Source organism: Lissotriton vulgaris, chromosome 1_2, assembly GCF_964263255.1.
Source record: "Lissotriton vulgaris chromosome 1_2, aLisVul1.2, whole genome shotgun sequence".
Classification (NCBI taxonomy): Eukaryota; Metazoa; Chordata; class Amphibia; order Caudata; family Salamandridae; genus Lissotriton; species Lissotriton vulgaris.
Window position 1 is genome coordinate 284,459,712 of NC_141686.1, and position 22,121 is coordinate 284,481,832.

Below are 22,121 nucleotides of genomic sequence, written 5' to 3' on the forward strand. Positions count from 1 at the left end.
GAGTTTTTGAGCACTATCAGGTACTGCTTCATTTACCTGTAGAACTCCTGTTTTTATGCGAACCAAATTAACCCGCCAATAGCTGCATGAGTTCTGGTGAGTGGGTGTGGATAGGTATTACTTCAAGTCTGAGTTTGAAACAAGAGAGTCGATACCTCATTTCTGTTTTCTTGTCTTCCTGTCCTGCAGTACATACATCCCTACTGTTGCTGTGCTGTTCCCCAGACCAGACCTAGAAAGGACCACAGAACTCTCAGTTTATTATTTTATCCACTTCCCTTTTCCCCTGGGCTCAATTTCACGTAGCAGGATCTCTTCCTCTGCTGGAGGTTGCGTTAAGGGGAATTGGGGGGATAATACATCAGTCATCGTCTCTGCTGGCCACAAGAGAAAGGTTGGTGGCGATTCATATATTCTTGCGCTTCTGACAATCGCTACAGATTGTCAAGCCCAAGTTATAACGCTCAGCCCAGACGATGGATACTAATGTGGTTTTGGCCTCGCTGTTGGAAAGCCTGACTGCTTTGCAGCAGGAGGTGCATACCTCGCGCTTAAGAGAATCAGAATTTGCATAGAGAGATGGCTACCTTGCGCAGAGAGGTAGCAGGCCTCTCCCGTAGGGTCAAGGGGAGGGTTCATACATCAGACCTGCTACTTTGCCTCCGCCTGCATCAGCAATACATACACCTTCCCCTGGCTCTCAAGGAGGTGGGTTTTTTGTCACAGCTCCTCCCTCTCCTTCAACACCTGACACTTTTCCCACTGTCCATGTAATGCAAAACCCGGGAATTCCCTTGCCCCCCTGAACGTTTTTATGGGGATCCAAAAAAGTTTGAGACCTTCCTGAACCAATGCCGGCTTAATTTTCTATGCAAACCTGCGTTGTTTCACGAGGAAGATGCAAAAACCGCTTTCATGATGTCCTACATGGGAGGGAATGCAGCAAGTTGGACTATTCCCCTGATGGAAAAGAATGATCCCGTTTTACATCATTTTTCCGAGTTCTGTCTGGAGATGAGGAAACTATTCGATAGGAAGTCCCACATGATGACCTTGGATAGGGAGTTACTCACCTTACGTCAAGGGTCACAAGATCTGTTGACGTATGTCACGACTTTCAACCGTCTAGTGGTCGAAACAGACTGGCCTTCTGAAAAAAGAATCTCCTTGTTTTATCAGGGTCTACGAGGAGAGCTCAAAGACGCTCAGGTCGTACAGCTGCCACCAACATGCAAGGAACTGATAAACTTGACTGTTCAACTTGACCATCGTCTCCAGGAAAGAAAACGGGACAAGAACAGAGGAGACGCCCAATTTCTCTACATGAGACCAAAAAACGCAGTAGAAGAACACACCAAAACCACAGAAGTGCCAGAACCGATGCAAATTGGAGGAATAAGGGGTCCTCTCACCCCTGAGGAAAGAGATAAAAGACAAAAGATGAAACTATGTGTATATTATGGAAAAGGAGGACACTTTATTAAAGAATGTCGTGCTAAAAATTCCCTTCCTAGAAGACTCTTTGTTCCACGAATACAAGCTACTATGAAAACAGGAGAACCGGCGGAAAACTGAAAATCCCAAATCAGGAGGAGATCTCTGATTTGGGTACACAACGTACAATTATCTTATTGGTCCTTGCAAACACCCTCCAACCTGCTGTAGCACACTTAAACGTCAGTGTTTCCCTGTGGATTACTCCCCAGGACGTCTTGGAGATAGATGCCTTACTCGATTCCGGAGCCACCGGTAACTACATAGACCAGGAGTTTGCTCTGAAGATAGGGATTGCCTGCGAGAAGAAAGATACCCCTGAACTAGTCAAAGCGGTAGATGGGACTGCGCTGTCCTCAGGTCCCGTGTCCTATCATACTCATTCCCTCTTGATGAAGTTTGGAAACGACCACTATGAATATATTCAAATCGATCTCATCGATGCACCCCAATTCCGTCTTATTCTCGGAATGCCTTGGTTAACACTGCAAGATCCCGTGGTTAGTTGGGTAGCCCGTACCGTAACCATGTCTTCGGATTATTGCAAAGAACATGGCAACCAGGGAAAGGATCTCCTGGAGAACCACAAAAAAGCACCTTCTGCTTATTTGGCAACGGCCTGTCTCCAAGAACGTTACTGCTGTTCTACAGTTCTGCCGGAGGTCTACCACGAATACCAACCTCTGTTTGACAAACAGAAGGCAACTCAGTTACCACCCCATCGGGTGTATGATTGTCGGATCGAATTAATGCCAGGAGCTGAAATCCCCTGCAGCCGCGTGTATGCCTTAACGGAGAAAGAGACGATATACCTGAAAACGTACCTTCAAGAGAATCTCGCCTCCAGATTCATCAGACACTCCACTTCGCCCGCATTCTCTCCTCTATTCTTCATTCTGAAGAAGGACTGTGAAGAATTGAGAACCTGTTTTGACTATAGAGCCATAAATCGGATAACAATAAAAAACAGTTACCCATTACCACTGATACCAGTACTTTTGGACCAATTGAAGGGGGCTCGTTATTTCACCAAGCTTGACCTCCGAGTAGCCTGTGAGAAGTTAGCCTGGCATATGATGTCCACTATTCCAGTGGGCACCTTGCACCAGTCTAAATGACCCTTATTGATGGTGGGTGTAAAGTCATTTCTATAGACAAGCTACTCTAGTGGTAGCATGGACCAGCAGTCTTAGGCTAAACTCCAAAGAGCATGTGAAGCTGTATGTTTTACAAATTATAATCCCTTGAATACCAAATGAAAGGACACCACACAAGGTATATATCAAATATATATGTATTTATTTCTAACACAACCCCTCTGACTTCTTTATGAGGTCAGAGCTCGAAGTACATTACAAGTTACTCAATTAGCATACGATAAGTTGCACAAATACAGTTTTGCCCTAGGGGCCTCACAAACCTTATACTAAGTAAGTGGTATAAGAACCACTTCAGGTATAGGGAATAGGCATAGGGCCTAGGAACTCGCTGGGGCTACACTAGACAACCAAAGGTTAGGAAGTAGGAGACCCACGGGAGACGAGTGCAGTGTCTAAACACAGTCACGAGTTACCGTTGACTTAGAATGGAGAACGTAAAAGTTACAAAGTTAAAGATTTAAGGCACTTCCGGATTGACTACAACAAAACCACTTTAGACTAGAACACTTGGATAGTCAATACCCATGGGAGCACCGGAGTACGCAAGTTACCTCACCCAGGGAAGCCGGGTGCATTGGTGTCTTTAGGTGCCGGGTTTCGTCGATGTTTCCTATGGAGATCTGCGAAGAAGTGCTGCAGGCAACCAGGGGAAAAGTGTCCGGGTGGATCCAAGGGTGGATCGAGGAACTGAAGAACCTGCAAGCAGAGGGGACAGAGTCTGGGTCACTAGCCAGTGACCAGGAAGGAACCAGGAAGGAACCAGGCGATGTTGAGGAGATTTCAGGTGAAGAGGTGAAGCTTGTCTCTGCAGCCAGGAGGACCAGGAGGCGTCGACGATGACCAGGAGCTGGATTCGAGCTGTCCCACAAAGGATCTAGTTGACTGTGGTGTTGGTATCCGGATTGGACCCAACAAGCCTTGGCAACTGCAACCCACGCAGGAAGTGAAAAATGGCTTTGAGTCAGACCAGCAAGGTCTGGGGAGCTTTCCCTTTGCAGGAAAGCTGGAGCAAGCCTGGAGCAACCAGGCCAGTGGTGTAAAATCAAAAAGAAATCTTCAGAGGGCTAACTAGCCAGCGGGCTAGCAACCAGGAAGACACGTCAAGCTGAAATGCAGGAGCAGGCCCCACGCGGCACTCGTGGAGTGTGGAGGGCTGAGCTTTAGTGCAAATGGCACTCGGGTCTGGGGCTTCTCAGACCCCAATGCACAACTGCGAGGGTACCTCGGGAGTCGAGCAGTTAGCAAAATGCAGGAAGTCCAGGGTGTCCGGTCCCATGTCTCTCGTGTCCGCCACGGGTCTCAGCTTTGCTGTGGATGTGGATCAGAGTCTTAGAAGTCTAGTAGTCCAGTTCCTGAGTCGTTGAGTCTTCGGGTTCCGGCAGGAGCGTCAACAAAGCAAACCGGCAAGTTACTGGTGGTGCCTGTTTGCACAGGGTGGTCACTCCTTGACCACAAGGGAGATGTCTTCAGTCTTCTATTCGATATAGAAAGTCGAAGGTCCAAGAGTTTCATTTCAGAGTTTCAGTCCAGGATAATCTAAAGTCTCTAAACACAGCTCCTATCTTTATACTGATTTTAGGGGGTGGATTACCTGCTATGCCCCTCCTAAGGGTGGACCTGGGAAGGGGGTGGTTACACCCCTTTCCCTTTGTCCAGTTCCGTGCCAGAGCAGGGCTGGAGTGCCCCAGCAACTGGTTTGAACCGGGCTATGCATGGAGCACCTTGTGTGCCCCAGGCATTGTCTGGAAAAGCATCTTTCCATTCAACCCACCCTGCCCCAATACACTACAGGCTGTCTGGGGAGGTGCTACAGGAAAACTATTGTCCAGGCCTCCCTTGCTGGAGTTTCGTCCAGCAGCAGCAGGTCAGACTTGTGTCTGTGGCAGCAGCATCCAATTTATGATGCTGAGGCTCTGTTTAACTTTAACCGGGTAAAGCAGTAACTACATGTCTTCTCCCTCTAGAAGGGTGGAATGCTACCCCCGCCACCAGAACTGGTGGGGGGGCAGTATTCCAAGACACCTTACACGACATGTTTTGATAAAGCCAAACCAAAGTTAGCATTAACCGCGAGGATTATAATGCACTTAAGAGTAGATGGTATGGCTATATCATAGAATGTAGTGTAGTACCTATATTCACAATAGGCTCTGCGCATTGGAACAACATAAACGATAGTTTAGACGTAGGACTGAAGTCGACTAGGTCTCTATTGAATATGTTAGACTTAATTTGTGAATGCCAGCTAGCTCAGAGGTCCCTAGAAACTTTCACGAATACACAAGAAGGGATTCGTTTCTGACAATCATATAAAATGACAACTTTGTTCCCCAAGAATAAGGAATGTATCTCCAGAGTCGCGGAAACAATAGATGGCTATTTCACTCAGTCAATTGTGCATGCTTAGTTTCACCAGAAAAGCAGAGAAATAGAGAGACGGGCGTTTTCAATAAAAAGGTTATTTATTGAGCAGTCTTCTTTCTCATGCAAGAGAAGTGAATTGCTACAATCGCAATACTTGTCATAAAGTAAAGTGCGTACAGTAAAAAGAGTATTATGAAATAATACTGTAAAAGCATTTATATCGTTTCTAAGGAATAAGAAACTTAAAATCGATAAAATACATACAATGATAAAAGATGACTAAACTTACTCAACTGGTGCTTCTAAGATACGCCTACCCCGGTGTACCTAACCTAAGCCTAGTACATGGGAAGGAGTAAGTGAGATGTAGCTTGAGTTAAATAGTTTCTGCCAAGAATCTATCCAAGAATTATCTACGGGTCTAATCAGCTCCGTACCTTGTTTATAGAATGTAGGAGGTCTTGTATCTCTCTCTCAGGACATGCTCACGGCGCTCTTTCTAGTTTTTTGGAAGCCAATAATCTGCTCCATCCATCTCAATCGGGCTTCCGACCTAATTTTAGTACGGAAACTGCTCTGATTGAGGTGACCGAGATCATCAGGGAGACTCTCGATGCCGGCGGCAGGGCCATGCTGGTCATGTTAGATCTTTCGGCGGCTTTCGACACCGTCCCCCACAAGACGCTTCTAACCAGGCTCTATGACATCGGCCTGAGGGGGACGGTGCTGAGGTGGTTTACTTCTTTCCTGGAAGGCCGCCGCCAGACGGTCTGGGTCTCCCAGAGCTCCGCCGAGATGCCGCCATTGGGAGTTGGGGTTCCACAGGGTTCTGTGTTGAGCCCCACATTATTTAACATCTTTATGTCCCCTCTGGCGGCCTTGGTGGAGGCGTATGGGGCCCAGATCGTCTCTTATGCCGACGACACGCAACTCCTCTTCACATGCGGGAAAGACCAAGAGTTTGTGGGAGAGAGAGTCCGGGACTGCCTTGCGCTGGTCTTCGACTGGTTCCAGCGGAACGGTCTGAGGGCCAACTCGGGAAAGTCTGAGATTCTTCTTTTTGGTTGCGTTGCCGATCCGGAGTGGCAGCATTGGTGGCCGTCCGACATGAGTCCTCCTGTACAGTCCTCAGTGGTGGCCAAAAACCTGGGCGTCAAGCTCGACAATCAGCTGTCGCTCCGTACTCACATCCTTGGCCTGGCCGGCACCTGCTACGGACTATTGAAAATGCTCCGCAAATTTTTGCCTTTGTTATCTGAGGAGCATAGGAGGATTACAGTGCAGGCTCTAGTCGGTTCGAGGCTAGATTATGCCAATGCTCTTTTTCTTGGCCTTCCTGACTATCTGGTCCAGCGCCTTCAGGTGGTGCAGAACTCTGCTGCCCGGGCGATTTTTGGTCTAGGGAGACGAGCTCGAGCGTCTGGGTTGCTCCAGTCGCTTCATTGGCTCCCCATCAGGAAGAGGATCCAGTTCAAATCCCTGACCCTGATGCACAAGGCTCTGCATGGTTCAGGAGCGGGATACCTGCAGAGGAGACTGACTTTCTATCGTCCGGCTCGCTCCCTCCGTTCGGAAGCTCTTTGCAGAGCAGTGGTTCCACGGGTGAGAAAGGCTCGTGCGGGAGGGCGGTCTTTTGGCTGCAGAGCCCCCCAGCTTTGGAATCAGCTTCCATTCTCTCTGCGGAGTACTGTTAATTTACTCCAGTTTAGGAGGGGCCTGAAGACCTGGCTTTTTAACTCTTAGTGTGTTTTTACTCTGTTCCGTTTCTGTTGCTTGTTTTTAGCGGTGTTGTGTTATTTCATTATGAGTTGAGGGTGGAAAGCGTCGGGACACTCCCTGTGAGTAGCTGCACGCTATATAAAAGCTCCATAACATAACATAACATAACATCTCCCAGTAACCCGCAAGGGTAGCCGGGAAACACAGGAGCTGGATTTCTCGGCAAGAGAAAAGAGAGCGTCTCTCTCAGTGCGTCAGCTGGAGGGTCGGCTTCCTTCAGCACTCGCTACAGCAGGGCGTTGGGCAAGTAGTCAGTCGATCTGCTCCAAACCACTGTGTGTTTTGCTAGGGCAGATGCTGGTATATTTATACCTGGAAGATGCAGAGGTTGACGTAAGGTTGGACATAATACGTCACTAAGAACTCGCAGTTCTTTTAGGACTCTAGGAGTTCTAGGACAAATCAATACAGGAGCAGGGGAAAGACCTGGACTGCTGGAGGTTTGGTCCCTCCAAGAACTCGTTGTGATTTCTAGGAATTTGTGGAAGTAGCCATGCCGTATTTGGACTACATTGGCTGTGTCTAAATATGGTTATGATTCTGATGCCTATATAAGGATATGATGAGTTATACCTATATAAGGGCATGAATCGGCAAAATTACACTAGAGCCCTAGATTCGTCTACAACACCCACTCCACGTAGAATGTTCATCTTTACTAAAGCAAGTATAACATATCTAAGCATGTGTTTACAATCCCACCCAAAAATACATAAAATGCATTTGAAATGGTTTGTACGCGAAAAACGAGTATTGTACTGTACTGTACTGTACGTTTTCTAAGCAGTGGTATCATTCAAACAATGCATATAGTTTACATTTGAAATGCCTACTGAATGAATCACGAAAAGTTACATTCATGAAATGGCTCTTAATACAGAAGAGAAGGTCGAGACCATTTCATCACATATTTATACAAGACTGTACATGTGCTAGAGGCTGAGTTCAAATATTGTCTCTAGATTTTTTCCTTAAAAATGGAAATCTTGTTCTCTAAGAATAGTTCTACTTTAAGCAGATTACTCTGTGCCAAAAAAAGTAAATATTTTGGGAATGAGAAAAAATAATTTTGTTTGAGGAAAAAATTGTTCCAAAGTTTTAGAAGTTCTGTTTATCAAAACTGAAGGCCAAATTCAAAGTTCAGGGAACGCTGTGTGCTCGTGTTTTCAAAAGTTATTCTCGTTGTTAGGAGAGAACATTAACTCAGATAGGCTGACAAAGAATTTGTCTACAACACTAGGTGAAAGTTGGACCATGTCCGAAAAAGTAGAAATAGTGCATATGTGAGATGCATTGCCGTCATCGTTGTCTAGATCAGCAATGGTCACGGAATGTTGTACCTGTGTGCCGCTTTCATCTCGTACCTCACTGCCAGCATGTTGCTGTGATGTCTCAACGAATGCCGTAATCAGAATTGGTAGCCGCTGGGAACAACACGTTGCATGAGCCGTTACCGAACCAAGCAAAGTATTGACATCCATAGGTATTGCTGATGGGAGGATGAGACAGACGTCTAACACGCATTCTTCTCCGCAGACCAGGCATCGTTGAACAGGTAGGATGCAATCTTGCCAGATTGGTCTGAATGAAAGAAACCATGTGGTATTCAGATCTCTTAGCCGAGCCAAGCAGAGGACTTTGGTAATCCTATCTCTGTACCGCATTGCCAGGATCGTTTGTTCCATGGTAACCTGGGTATTGCTTGTGACTGGACTTGCCATATCGGAGCAGAAGGAACAAAAATAAAATTCCTGCTACGAGTCCTAAGATGAGACGCAGGCCGCCAAACACAGAGTGCACGACATTCGGGAAGATGCTCAGGACTGCTTCAAAGGGTGCTAACAGTCCCGAAAAAATTGTCTTAAATACATGTGTGATGCCGCTGGTATCAGACGTGTTTAAGATTTGACTTAACATTTCTACGAAATGCACGGGGCAATTTGTTGATAATAATGCATGTATCTCTGCTGACGTCCTTGCGATGAGGTCAAAGGCACAGTTTTTTGTAAAAGAATGGCTTTCATTCTGCTTAAAGTATCAATTCGAATAGAAGAGATATTCAATGAAGGCCATATCGTTGCCTCCTTGTCTAGTTTGCTGTTTGGATACAATACTTGCATACAGCAAGTGACCCTGGATGTAACACTAACGAGATAGGCTGTTCCTGGCAACATTCCCTAATGATCCCGCTGGATGCCTTACTCTCCCCGTAGGAATTCCTCACTCGCTGCTGGCCCCACCTGGACAGCTCGTGAGGCCTTAAGGAGGAATCACAACGGGTAAGTGCAACATTGATCCGTAGATTGGCCTTTCTCACGCGCATCCGTTGAGCATGGCACGTTTGCTTGTTTCCTCGCTGGTATACACGACCACCCCGCCAGCGTTGAATTAACCTTGAAACAGAGTGTCAAATCACATTTAATGGTTTTACCTGTGCGGCTTTTCATCATTTGTGGCTTAAAACCCTAGCCTACAAATGTTTACATAATATTTTATTACTGGCGCCACACGCCGCTCGACTATGCGAGGGTGTATCACTACCTCTGGTCTTGAAGTGTGAGGACCCACCCCACCGAGCATGCTGCATAGCCGAGAGAACGGCGCCTCCACTTAGATGCATGCTATAGCGATTCAGCATGGCAGCACAATGCAGTGCGGTTCACCCACGCGCACTGTAATTTTTAACCCATTCTCTCTCACAGTACCACTTGACCCTGTCACTACCCAGACAGATTGTTACCCACTGGGCACGTGCTTTATGACATTTTGAACATAGGCACAAATATGATGTACTCCGGTCCACATTAACTTTTGACATCACTTTTGTCTGCTTATTTCTCTTCAGTTTCCAGGAGGTCCCTCGTAAGGAACCGTTTCCGAACGACACTATACAGGTCGTATACCGGTGTCCTCTTAATTCGGAGGATCCAAGCAATTATATGAGCACGAAGGTCCTGACGAATCGCCCTTAGGGCGAGAAACATGTCGACCGCTTTCACAACAAGGGTTGAATAAAGGTTTGGTCTCATTGTTCACCACTCCTTAATACCCCTTCATTTTTTTAATAAAGCAGTGAGCCTGACCAATAAAATAATCTCCATTAGGACTCTACTGACTTTTTTTAAAACACACCACCACGCTCACTATTGCACTTTTTTAGGCCCCTCACACCCACACACCCGTTGGCTCGGAATAGAAGATCTCCGCCAAAGTGCAGCTTCCCTTGCTGCCCGACGGGCATTGCACCGCCAGCCTGCCGTAGGAGCAGGATACCGATGATGACGCTGGACGGTCATCGGCTGGGACAACAGTTGTGGTCCTGCCGTTAGCCTGTGTGAGGTATCCTTACATTCTGAAAAGGGTCTACACCATGCACTTAACCCCCACTTTTTTACTGAGTGAGAGAGAAGATAGGCTGAGCTAATTTCCTAGCTCCCATTGGGGAACTCTGTACAAGACTTATTGTTTGCTGTTCCTGGCAACATGCCACAACAGCTGTGGTCACTTAACATAATGTAACTGCCGTTGGAAAGCTGTCTGAAAAAAGGCTCTATTTGTGTGGCTGGGGTGCCGTGCAGGTGGCAAGAAAGGTCATTTGATGAACCCTTGCACACTCCATGCAAGTTAATTCCTTGACATAGAAGTGTACCACTTAGTAAGTTTTTACAATTGTTACCACTAAGTAATACCTCTTGTTTCCCCCCACTCCAACATCTATGTGTGTAAGGTAAATTCAAGGTTGACTTGAAGTACCCTTTACCCAACTTTTCATACAGGCCCGCTGGTATGTGCTTTAGGCAATATTGAAACTGAAATGTCGTTATTGGTATTGTAATGGTGCCATGTATTATCCATTCAATGACAGGCTTTTCGGAAACTGTTGATGGTAATCTTTCTAGTTTTTCAATGCTCAGCACCGTATAGTCTTCTCCTCTTTGTGCCAAAGAGATTTGTTTACCTGTAAGGTTAAAGATAGAAAATAATGATGTTTTGTTGATTAGACGCCAGGGCACGTAGCCTGAACAGAGATTTTGTAACGTCCAGCCTAACTGTACAATAGAACCTAATTGGGACTGGCCATGTTGTAACATTAGCATATCCTGTTCTTTTATATCCATAGCAGATGATACAATGCTGTCCAAAGAATAAATTCTGGAGGACAGAGTCGTTAACCCATTGTCCACTACAGACAGTGTTTTTTCCAAATTAATACGATCAATTTCTCGTATTTTTTCAGCAGTTTCAATTTGCGTTACTTTCCAAGATTCGTTGTAAGCAGCCTATATACCGAAGTATATGAAACGTTTTTGCCGCTGTTTGCGAGGTACAAATAAGAAATCTCGCAAGTCAACGCCTTCTTTAAGGAAGGTCAAGTGTTGCTTAATTTCAGGTAGTGTGGATCTCTGTAGCCATTCGAGGCATAGTTTCCCTACGCTGTATGTTGTTATTATCCCTGGATGTTGTCTCTGGAAATATCTTGGGTCTGGCCTGATCTGTGTGAACCCCTGTGTTTTGTTCAGGAATCTATCTTGACAGTTATTAGTGTCTGTGGGCCAGATCAACCATTTTCTCCAATCAGGATTAGTTCTGTTTTGGTGTAAAATATGGGATACGTCTATCTCCACATCTGTAGTGCTATTACTATCAGGTATGGGCTTTGGTATAGATGGCTTCTTTAAATCCTTTATCTTGGCTAGGCCAAGACAGGTTGTTTGTTGAATGGTGTCATTCAGGAACATTATTTGTTCTGGGATCATGCAGGCTCTGAAAAATGATTCTAAACCTTGTACCTGCCGGTCTTTTCTACTCCAGACCGTTTTTGTCTCAATGTTGTCTTTCCAAAATTCAAAACCAAATCTAGACAACTGTGCATAACATTTTGCAGAATAAATCAGTTTAGTATTTAACATGTTTTTAATTCCTGTCTTATTCATAACTAGCAGCCCGTCCCGACGTCGTCAGGGTATGAATTGCTGCCGGCCAGTAGTATATTGTTTTGTAGGATTTTGTTTTGATAGCATTTCTTATCTGTGACAGGCCTGTGAAACGCTCCGATTCACAGTGCACTGCTGATGCACTTAAGAGTGCGGTTCAGTAGTGTGTGAACTCGAGTTTCCTTACTTTATTTTTCCTTGCAATATTATATAGCGCGAACTCGACAACATGGCATGAGCACAATTTACATTACAGAAGAACACATTAATTTGTGGCAGGCACGGGGAGACAAAGCAATTTGCCTGGAATCACAGGATGTTGACCTGATGCCGAGATTCGAAGTAGCTCCCCATCTCTAAAGTTCGCAATTCTAGAACTTGTGGCGGGAGGTGTGTCTAAAAGTGTATGTCGGTGTTGGCCATCAATGAGAGAGACCTGTGCATTTTTCAAATCGGTGGTGAAAAAATATGAGTATGTTGCTGGAGATGTGGGCCGCCGTGCCACCAATGTACTTACCGGGGGAGGGTAAACACCCATTATTCCGCAACTTTCTTTCCGCAGACCATCACTCCGCATACTTTCATTATGAAAGTACCATGACACCGCAATGCCATTATAACGCATGGCATTACGTTTTATATGCTTTTACCACGCATATATTTACAACGAAATTCGTTGTAAATGCATGAATGGTAAAAGCATGTTTTTATTAAATGTTCGGATAAGGTAAGTATAGGTATAGGGGTATATGTTTTGGGGTACTGAGGTATATGTTTTGGGGTGTTTGGGTATTTTAAGGGTTCAGATATAGTTTTGGGTTATGGGGTACAGGGGTAGTTTTAGCGTTTAGGGATAGGTATGGGTTTTGGGGTACAGGCGTATTTTTAGGGTTCAGGGCTAGGTTTGGGTTTTGGGGTATAGGGGTATTTTTAGGGTTCAGGGGTGGTTTTGGGGTACAGGGGTATTTTAAGGTTTCCGGGCTAGGTTTGGGTTTTGGGGTACAGGGGTATTTTTAGGGTTCAGGGCTATGTTTGGGTTTTGGGGTACAGGGGTATTTTAGGGTTCAGGGGTAGGTTTGGGTTTTCGGGTACAGGGTTATTTTTATGGTTCAGGGCTAGGTTTGGGTTTTGGGGTGCAGGGGTATTTTTAGGGTTCAGGGGTAGGTTTGGGTTTTGGGGTACAGGGGTATTTTAAGGGTTCAGGGCTAGGTTTGGGTTTTGGGGTACAGGGGTATTTTAGGGTTATGTGGTAGGTTTGGTTTTTGGGGTACAGGGATATTTTTAGGATTTAGGTATAGGTTTGGGTTTTGGGGTACAGGGTATATTTATAGGGTTAAGATGGGTTAGTGTTTAAGGGTGTTGGGGTATTTTAAGGAGTAAGGTTTGGTTTTGATTATGGGGTGCAGGGGTATTTAAAGGGAGCAGGGTGAACACCCGGAGCTGGAATGTACAGAACCTGGGAAGAAAAAACAATGAAATATTTGACACAACACGCGCCCCGCACCCGCCCACACCCCCAGCACACGATATGAGACATGGCATGAAGGGCGGAATTTATAAACAACAGTTGATGGACAGAATGCAGAACAATGTCATACATTCACCCCAATACAGAGATCTGGGCCTAAATCCATCATTTTTTTTGCACTCCACACTACCTCAGCCTTGACCCTGTGCCTCATGGGAACATTCCAGGCCAAACTGCCAAGCCATGTCTTTCCTGGACCGGACGCAAGCATCCTAGGACCAATTTCTGGCTATCAGCCTTCTTCAGCCAGGATAACTTGACTCCAGTGGTTTGGAGAGCATGGGACTCACGTCTGAGCATACCCATCCCACTCGGTGTGACAAATGCAAAAACAACAGTTGATGGACAGAATGCAGAACAATGTCATACATTCACCCCAGTACAGAGATCTGGGCCTAAATCCATCGTTTCTTTTGCACTCCACACCACCCCAGTTCAGACATGGCCATATGCAAATCAGCCTTGACCCTGTGCCTCATGGGAACAGTCCAGCCCGAAGGGCGGAACGTACCACACGCCCCCAGCATTTGTCACGCCCCCCCAGCACAAGACCACAGCACAACGCAGACACGCCCACAAGGGACTACTTTCTTGGCACGGTTCTTTTACTTTTTAAATGTATATGGTGGGCGTCTGCATAGCCTATGTCCTTCTGCTGCAACTGCCCTTTCCAACGCTGTATTGGGTGTTGTGATTGGTACTGTGGTTCCTGAGATTACCTGCCTCAAAGGTTTTTGGCTCTCTCTTTATTATATTAGTATGGATTTTGAAATAAAACGTTTCTGGATCTGTGTTATTAAACACTGAGAAGTATGGGAATTTCTCATAAAATGTTTTCGAGCTGCCTTTTGGCGGTGTTGGACAATGTTCCCATTGATTATAAGTAAAAACATTTCTAGGATTCGCAGATTTATGCAAATAGTGGTGCCCATAATGATTAAAGCAATACATTTCTTCATAATCTGATGAACCTTCTAAATAATCATGTTCTGTAAATTTTGCTGACATTTCTAAATCTGACATCATGTTATTAATAGTTTCAAAGTCCCAATCATAAGAGAAAGTGCTCGGTGAGACAAAGTCACTTAAAGAAACCTTGAACTGGTGTGGATACTTCAAGAGTTCAACCAGGCCATAGATGTCGTAATCGGTAGCGTCCCATGCTACACCACCAGGTATAGGAATGGCTGTGATGTTTACTGATGATAGTTCTCTTTTTTCAATGTGAGAAGATTTGTGAGGCTTTAGAACCAAGTTGAATTTCTGACTTGCTGTGTCCATTGTACTGTATTTTCCATCAATCGTTCTTCCCAAGCTTAAAACCAAAATGACCCAGAGCAGGAGGAAAAGTACACCTAAGACAATCCACAATTCAATCCATGGTGAAATCAGATATGTTTCTCCAAGTTGATGAAAGAGTTCTGTTATTTTTTCTTTGAAAGTTTTGTTTGCTGGCTTTTCTTCATATTCACTAGGATCTTCAGAAAAGTCATCGAAATTGATAAAATAGCCAGAGGCATTTCTATCAATTGTTGGATTTGCATCATGATTGTTTTTAATCTTTGTAGTTGCTTCTTCCTTTGTCATATTAGTATAGTCAGAGGCTACATCATTGTAGACGGGTGTTTCTTGACGAACTGTTGCAATTTGGGTTTCAAGGGGCACAAGTTTCATGGCTTTTTTGCATAGTCCTTCTTTATTCACTGCAAGTTTATCAAATGTGATCAGTCTGTCAGTTTGAACCTCTTGAATTGTAGCAAGGTTTGGTCTTCTGCTACATCTTGGGAGTCCACTGGGCCTACTACGTAATATTGGCCACATGGTTGTAGTTTTACCAGGTCGATTGATACAACTCTGTTCTCCTTTTTACCAGCAAGGGGCGGTAGTACTACTGATCTTGTTCCGTAGATTGCTAGGACAGGTACTGTTTTTCTTTAAGAAGGCCCAAATTCCTTCTTCACCACGATCTTTTCTCTGACCAAATCCCAATCTTTGGAATCCAGACAGGTCTTGCTAGGACAGGTGGTTTTTCTTCAGTGACCGTTGGCTTTTGCTTTGTGTTACTTAGACTTCTTCTTATTTTATTTAAGTCCTGTAAAACAGCCAAACGATCTTTGATATCAAAGGTTTTTTGTTCCACCACTGAAGTCTGACGATCGAGGTCTTCGATCAACATTCTAGTACCAAACAAAAGTTCATACGGAGTGATTCCACCCAGAGAATGTCTTGGCAGATTATTAAGACTACGTTGGACACTTATTAGATGTTTGACCCACCCATCACCCGAACCTAATACCCTCGCTGTTATAGATTGCTTTATGTCATGTTTTTTCTCTCCACTACCGCATTACCCTCAGGAAGGAAGGGACCAGAATACCGCAATGCAACGCCCAAGCTGGCCATGGCCTCTTTGTAAGCTCGAGAGCTAAACGCAGGACCCTGGTCAGAATGTAGCGTGCCAATTGCGTATGTGCCGATAAAGACTCGCAGATCTTTAATAACAGTTTTGGCGTCAGCCGAGCACTGGGGCCACATTCAAATAAACCCGCAAGGGTAGCCGGGAAACACAGGAGCTGGATTTCTCGGCAAGAGAAAAGACAGCGTCTCTCTCAGTGCATCTGCTGGAGGGTCGGCTTCCTTTGGCACTCGCTACAGCAGGGCGTTGGGCAAGTAGTCAGTCGATCTGCTCCAAACCACCGGGTGTTTTGCTAGGGCAGATGCTGGTATATTTATACCTGGAAGGTGCCCAGTTTGACGTAAGGTTGGACATAATACTTCACTAAGAGCTCGCAATTCTTTTAGGACTCCAGGAGTTCTAGGACAAATCAATACAGGAGCAGGGGAAAGTCCCGGACTGCTGGAGGTTTGGTCTCTCCAAGAACCCGTTGTGATTTCTAGGAATCTGTGGAAGTAGCCTTGCCATATTTGGACTACATTGGCTGTGTCTAAATATGGTTATGATTCTGATGCCTAAATAAGGATATGATGAGTTATACCTATATAAGGGCATGAATCGGGAAAATTACACTAGAGCCCTAGATTCGTCTACAACAAGAAGAGCTATAAGGAGATGGTTCTGAAAGCTGCAGAGGGGCTCAGCTCATGCTAGGACACCCTCTCACATAAAACCAAGCACTCTGCCTCCAGGATTGTTAAGGCCTGCCATAGGAATGACTTATAGGTTGCTTTGTGTCTATATATAAGGTAGATATAGATATACTAGATCTAAGTAAGGGGTGATTAAACCACCTTACCCGAATTGAGTGATCAGCCTGTGGTGTCAGTTTGGATGGCCAGCCAGGGGTGGCATAATACATGCTGCAGCCCCTGGTAGGCCTTGGATGCACCTATGCCCTGGGTACCTATGGTACACTATACAGGGGCTCTCAAAGGTGACCCAATACCCAATCAGGTATGTACCTAAAGTACATGGTATCAATTTAGAGAGAGAACAGCTGGGCTGTGGGTCTGTTAAGAAGGCCACAGCCACACTAAAGTTGAAAAACCACAGAATCACAGCAAAAAGTGGGGGTGACCATAGGAAGCAGACCCTACTCTCCTACAAAGTCTATCATCTGGTCCGAGTACAGAAGGGCGATGAGTGGAAGACGGCCTTCCGAACAAGTTCGGTCTCTTCGAGCATAGGGTGATGCCTTTTGGGCTTTGCAAAGCCCCTGCGGTCTTTCAATTTTTTATGGATGAAGTATTGGGTGGCTGCTTGGAGACATTCTGTGTCGTCTATATTGAGGATATTTTAATCTATTCTGCTACACTCCTGGAACACGTTTCTCATGTCAAGACAGCCCTGTAGAAACTACAACATCATTCGTTATACGTCAAGCTTGAAAAGTGCCATTTTCATGTCCAGGAAGGTCACCTTTCTAGGTTATATCATCAACGCCCAGGATTTCAAAATGGACATGAGCAAGGTTGAGGCGATCACAACTTGGAAAACACCCCAGAACATCAGGTCAGTGCAAAGCTTCCTTGGCTTTGCCAATTACTATCGACAATTCATAAAGGATTTAAAAAAAATAATTAAATAATCTCCAATCTTCTGCAAAAGAATGCCCCTTTTGTGTGGGAAGAAGAGGCCCCTGGGTAATTTCAGCATTTAAAAGACAAATTTTCTCAGGCTCTCATCCTTCGCCATCCCCATCCACAGATACCCTTTGTTCTAGAAACTGATGCCTCGCAGTATGCCTTGGGAGGTGTACTATCTCAACGTCACCCCGTCATGGGCCAACTACACCCAGTAGCATACTACTCCAGACAACTCACTCCCTGTGAAGTAAACTAGACCATTTCCGGAGTTATTGGCAATAAAGAGAGCACGTGAAGAGTGGCGGCACTATCCATTAGGAGCATTGCACACTGTGGAGATCTACACAGACCACCGAAACTTGTTGTTCCTAAAAACAGCAAAGGCCTTGACTCCTCGACAGCTACGCTGAACCTTATTCTTTTCTGATTTTGACTTTGTGATAAGGTACCGGCCTGGTCCTCAAAACGGAAAAGCTGATGCCCTTTCCCGTTTGTACGAGACAGAAGAAGAGACCACAGTCATTCCCCCAGAACCTCCTCTTATCCTAACCGAAGCAGGACATCCAAAGCAGACTCTAGCTTTGTTGACCTCACAGGATTTTTTGGAAGATGTGAAAGTGGCCCTAGCAAACATGGATATCCAAGCCTGGATACAGGAAGAACCGGAACATCGCTTTGAAACAGAGGACCTAGCATACCATTACCATGCATTGTATATACCACATAAGTATTTGCAACTACGAGCACTAACTTGGGCCCATGATTCAGTGCTGGGCGGGCGTATGGGGATATACAAAACTATTGCCAGCGTGAAACGCTCCTTCTAGTGGCCCGGCTTACGTAAGGATGTTCGGGAATATGTCAAGAACTGTGCAGTCTGTGCACAAGGGAAAGCCAGCCATGCAAAGCCTACAGGTATACTTCAACCGTTACCTCCTCCTCCTCGGCCATGGCATACTTTATCCATGGATTTCATAGTGGAAATGCCCCCTTGTGAAGTAAAGTCTGTCATATTGGTGGTGGTCGATCATCTAACTAAGATGGGACATTTTATTCCTTTGGGAGGATTGCCTACATCATCGGAATTAGCCGTGGTCTTCCTCCAACACATAGTCCGAGCACATGGGATTCCGTGTGTTTTGATCACTAACAGGGTTACTCAGTTCACTTCTCGTTTTTGGAAGGCCCTCTGCAAAACCATGAACATAGAGGCTCGGCTCTCATCTAGTTACCATCCTCAAACGGATGGTAAGACAGAGCGTCTGAATCAGGCACTGGAGCAGTATCTCCGCTGTTTCACCCTGCAAATTCTATGGACAGGACTACGTTGTTGTGGATGGCAGAGTTCCCCTACAATAATGCTAAGCATGCCACCTTAGGATGTTTACCTTTTTTTTGCATTAATGGTTATCACCCCAACATGCTTCTATTCGAATGGCCTGCCCGCTCCCCTTTACCCAGCATACATGAACACCATGCACATATGAGGGCTGTAATGATAGGCGCAAAGCTTAGTCTTGCCTCTTCTGAGTCCACTCATAAACATTTTGCAGACAAGAAAAGATGAAAAGAACCTGATTAACAATTTGGGGATAAGGTATGGCTGTCCACTTAAAATCTACATCTGAGAGGGGTAAATTAACTGAAACCTAAATACGTAGGGCCCTACAGTATTGCAGAGGTTATCAACCCCGTAGTCATGAAGCTGTCACTCCCTGTTTCATGGCAGATCCATCCTGTATTCTATGTATCCCTGCTCCAACCCTGTCCTCCTGGCATGAGACTACCTGAGAAACCTCTTCCCATAGATGTAGAAGGGCAAGAGGAGTATGAGGTACAAACTATTCTTGACTCCCGGATCGTAAGGGGTAGACTTCAATACCTGGTGGCCTGGAAAGGGTTCGGGGTGGAAGGCAGAACCTGGGAGCCTGAAAATAATCTCCATTGCCCTGAACTAGTCGAGCGTTACCATGCTGAGCACACCGGTAGAACTTGGCAACCGCCAAGAGGGGGTACTGTAGCGATTTCCTGCCCGCATACTACCATTTATAGGCTAGTTCCTAGGGTTAGAGTGTGCCAGGGCCGCAAGAACTACACATACCAGCAGGACATGGGGCGAGTACAGCTGAGGCAAGGGCGGTCCCAAGATAAGCACCTCCTCTGTAATGGGAAGGTGCTTGACAATCTTCCTTCCGATTTTGGAATGGCGGATGGTGTGTCCCCGCCGGATTCAAGCGTGAAGACTGAAGCCGTGTATCCAGTACCTCCGTATCCTGCTCGCATGTAGAGGATTCCACCTGCCAAGAATTCCTGCTCGCACTTCGTTGGATACCCCTGAGGAAAGTGCCCCATTGGAGCGCGGGCTCGCCTCCTTCCTATTTGCCGTAAAACTTTGTTTACTTAAAAACGAGGGCCACGGTAACTTTGAATGCGCTGGTGCGCTTCTCGCTGTTACGGAACATTGTTTGTTGAGAAGTGTGTGTTCGCGTCTCCAAACATTCGAAAGGCGCTTTACTAGTACAGACTTTCCTTGCTCTCTCTGTTGTTTTTGGACCTATTAGGCGAGAATTATCGCCCGTTTTTGTTGTTATTTCCTTGGCCTCGCATAGAAAGGAGGTCTCATTGGCAACAGCGATAACATTTCTGTTTTGGCAGTTAATGAATGTGTTCTGCTCCTGTGCTCAATTCTATGAATCTTCTATGACACATTGCTTGTACATTTCGAATGTATAATTTTGGCAAACCTTATTTTTCCCTCATTAAGGAATTCTCTGCAGTACTTTATTTCGTGTTGTGACATTAACAACGCTGAACACCTGGGTTCTCCATCTTTCGTGGAGTTTTTGAGCATTATCTGGTACTGCTTCATTTACTTGTTGAACTCCTGTTTTTATGAGAACCAAATTAACCTGCCAATAGCTGCATGAGTTCTGGTGAGTGGGTGTGGATAGGTATTGCTTCAAGTCTGAGTTTGAAACAAGAGAGTGGATACCTCATTTCTGTTTTCTTGTCTTCCTGTCCTGCAGTACATACATCCCTACTGTTGCTGTGCTGTTCCCCAGACCAGACCTAGAAGGGACCACAGAACTCTCAGCTAGTTTATTATTTTATCCACTGCCCTTTTCCCCTGGGCTCAATTTCACGCAGCACGAGGTTGATTAAGGTGAATTGGGGGTATAATACATCAGTCATCGTCTCTGCTGGCCACAAGAGAAAGGTTAGTGGCGATTCATATATTCTTGCGCTACTGACAATTGCGACACAACTGTTGTGATAAAATTGAAATGTGGAACTGAGATATTTTCCCAAACCGACCCCTGGGAGAAATTATAGAAGTTCTGCCCTGACACTTCTAGCTGGACCTAGCAGCCACTCACAGAGAGACAAAGCTCATGTAAGAATGCGTAGCAGAACGGGGGTACAAGGGAACCCATTTGCTGCTCCCACGTGCCAAGATGCGCAATTGGACCAACCTCATTTACTGACAGCTGCAGGATGTGATAGAAGTAATCATCACAAGAATATACATTTTTCGGAACGCATTTGAGACTACTCCACAGTACTCTCAGCAACCTTTCTATCGCAAACAGTAAGAAGAGAACCGCAGGAACGCAGCGCCAGTTCTCGCGTAAGCATGTCTAAGCGGCGCCCACCATACTCCTTAAGATGCGTTGTTGGAGTGTGCGTATCGCTATTGTCTCCCAATACCTACACAAGTCCAATAGCTGTTGAACAGCTACCCCAGCACCTATGCCCCGTAAAAGTGAAAGTAGTGCTAGCAAACTTACGGAGGTGACGGACGTAAAAGAACCAACTCAGGAGATCCCATTCGGACCCCCTTTGCTTCTGTACATCAATTGACTGCAGGGAACCGCATCCCCGTGCTTAGCCTGCCAGGCCAATGGCCCATTAATGTTGTATATATCACCAAACCCGTCAAACTACCATTTTCTGCAGATCATCACGTGTACGCACCACCTGCGGCTGCTACGATTGGGGTGGGACTCAGTTTTAATCCTGCCGCAACTGGGGCGGCAACACTGGAGCCACCCGATATACTAAAACAGTGCGCCTGCGCAAGGCCCCAGGCCGAGGCACGTTACAATTAACCACCCCACGGATCGTCAAGGGAGTGGGGTCCAAGGCCTCCTGTACATGAATGCATGTCCCTAATACTTCCCCCCCCCCCAATGCACACAGGGGGAGCAGGTAGGAAACTGCTCACCTGCATGCAGGGTCCTGGACCGCCTATGAGGCAAAACACTAAACTGGACCATCAGCAACACGACAACTTGTCCCCACGCATGGCCGCCCGCTGGGTAGACATGGATCGGTGCTACAGCTCCCTGATCCATAGGGTCGGTCGAAAACAGAAAACACCCCAGTGTGTCGCGATACTGGCCAGCACCATCCGTGCTCAACTCCCGGGGATAAGGCGGAAGCTAGGCTTTGCCAGCGCCGAACACCTTCACTTCCAGATCCACACCGACCCCAAGACCACACTCAGAGGCACCCTCCTCTACCGACCTTCAGGATCCCGCTCACAATTCAGTGACGACACTTTATCACCCCACACGCCCTCCCCTCCGAGGAATACATTCTACTGGGAGACCTCAACTTTCACCTGGAAAATAGCAATGACAGCAACGCCACCACCCTTTTGGACAATCTCGCCAACCTCGGACTCAAACAACTTGTTAATACCCCCACCCACATCGCAGGTCACACACTCAACCCTATCTTCTCCTCCAGCAAACATATCTCCTTCAGTCACACCACAACTCTACACTGGACAGACCACAGCTGCGTTCACTTTAC